The following is a 2667-nucleotide window of genomic DNA, read 5'->3' on the forward strand; positions in this document are numbered from 1 at the left end:
TAATACAGACCTTTTAAAGTCATGAAAAGATCCGAAGGATGTCTTAAAGACGTCAAATCAGATGACATAGAGGTGAATTCTAAGGACGTCTTTAGGACCTTCCAGTGCCCACTAGGAAGATAATCAGCAACTCATTCCATGAACAGGAGCTGGAAATATGCAATAACATGTTTACAGATCACAACGACCATCTACATACACTTACGAATTAGAGCCTTACCAAGAACGTCAAGAGAACAGCGTGAGGAAGACATAGAGGTGTACGATGCAGAGTAGGCTCGCAGGCAGTTGAAACTTTGAATCACGTTATCCAGCAGTACTTCCTTAAACACGATACATGTATAAAAACATGGTGTCGTAAGCATCAATGAACCACGTATAAGGACTGAGGAGGACTTCAGAAAACCAGACATATTAGCCTCTGAGTAGCAAGTAATTTTGGTTGTGGATGCACAAGTAGAAGGTGAAAAATGAAAGCTGCCAAGAGCCATCTTCAATATCGTAACAGTCACTTGGATAGATATATAGGAAAAAGATTCCTATGAGGATCTCGAAAGGAGAGGATTTTCCCGAAAAGATCAAAAGACTATCTCGTTAAGATTAGGAAAGAAGAGCAAACCCGGAAGGAATTTGATGAAGTAAACGGATTGAATTCGTTCACAGCAATCCCCAGGAATAAATTTTCTGTTTAAATTAGATACAAACGTTGCAGCACGTTTATTTGGCGAAAGATAAACTTAATCTAACGAAAGATAAAATTTACCCGACGAAAGATAGGATTTATCTGACGCAAATATTTATTTGTCATATGTGATATGTCGAACGGCTGCGTTTACGTTCACCGACAAAAATTTCCTCCATAAATTCGAAAATCCTCGCGGTATTCATTTTTTAAATCATCTCACATTATTTAAATGATTTTTACCAAAAAATCATTCATATCTACACTTACAGAACACATAGGCTGCACTTTGGTTAGTCTTTGGTGATAGTTTTTGTTTTTAAACCTAGACGTAGCCGTTTGACATTTGGCATATGTCAAAGAAATATTTACGCAAGATAAAATTTTACCTATCTTCAGATTAATTTGATCTTTCGTCAGATAAATTTTCTGCAGCGTTAGAATCCATTGAGAAAAACAGTTTTTAAAATCGACTAGAAAATCATTTAAATTATTGGCGCCATTCGAAATTTGTGCACGCTGAGAGTCAAGCAATAATAACAATTTGCAACGGAAAGAACGTATATATTTAATAAATTAGAAATATATATATTTCTTACTTAATAATAAATTTATTACCGAAATTTTCGATTTTACTAGCTAGCTAAAAAGATTTTGAAAAATTAGAATCAATATTTAAATACAATTTAGTAAAAAATGATTTTTTCTAAGTTATTAGAAAAATAAACTATCTTCCAATGCAAATAGTATTATTGTTTGGCCCTCGGTATGCAGACATCTCGGATTTCCCCCATCCAACCTGAGATAGTAGGTGTTCATTATTTGTCCGTGATCTCAGTTTGCCGTTCTCTTTGTGATTTTGTGGCAAACTGAAATTAAGGACAAATGAATACCTACCACCTGAAAATACTATAGGTATTTCATACTAATAGGTATTTCAGGATGCAGGTTGTGTAACCCTTCACCTTTGATTTTACTGTCAATGAAGAAGCAAATGGTGTGCATCGCGTGTAAATCTGATTGGTTTTAAATGGCGCAAAAAATTTGAATTACTGCCGAGTTGATTTTAGAATCTGTTTTCTCAAGGGATTTTACAAATATTCAGACATTTATCTTTAAAAAGTATCATCAATTGTGAGTGCTTATTTGTTAAAAGTTCTTGGGCACTATAAAAGATAAAATGATATTCTAAGATCTAAGAACAAGGAAATAAGAATAATCAGAAGAAATTTAAAAATATTTGATCAATATTCGGAAACATTTTCAAGTTTTTAAATATTCTTAACCTCGCAGATATTTCTAAAATCCTAAAAAAATTTGAAACTCACTCGAATATTTCTTAAAATTTTGAAAAATCTTTAAAAAATTACCTTTTAATCTACCAGATATTTTTTCCTGAAATTATCATAAAATAAGGGTTTTGAATCTTTGTAAATTGCCTTGTAAAATTAATTTTTCACTCCAAAAATAATTAGAAATTTCCCCAGGAATCTTAAAAAAATATTTTATCTCTTAAAACCTTTAAAATTTGTTTAAAACTTTCTACATTTTTTTCAAAATCTTCAAAAATCTACATTTGGTATAACATTTTTCAAACTTTAAGTTTTTTTAAACCTTATCAAAACCTCAAAATCTTTTTAATATCTTTATAAAAATGTAGAATTTTTCCTTACATTTAAAAAAGTAACAATAATAATAAACAATAACAATAGTCATAAATAGTAAGGTGCAGTTATCGAAAATTCTACCAAAGATAATCATATTGTTTATCGTAAAATTAACGATTTAAAAAAAGGTGAACGCTAATAACTTGAACATTGTGGAATGGCGTACATTTATAAAAAATACATTGTTTATAAGGCCGTGAATAAATAATTGCTCATCGTTCGAGAAAATATCTCGAAAGTGAAAAGTTTAATGATGTGTCATGGATTAATGAACAAAATTTAAAAAAAATCAATTCTAGTAATTGAGGGTCTTTATTT

This window comes from Belonocnema kinseyi, chromosome 8 (assembly GCF_010883055.1).
Source record: "Belonocnema kinseyi isolate 2016_QV_RU_SX_M_011 chromosome 8, B_treatae_v1, whole genome shotgun sequence".
Lineage (NCBI taxonomy): Eukaryota > Metazoa > Arthropoda > Insecta > Hymenoptera > Cynipidae > Belonocnema > Belonocnema kinseyi.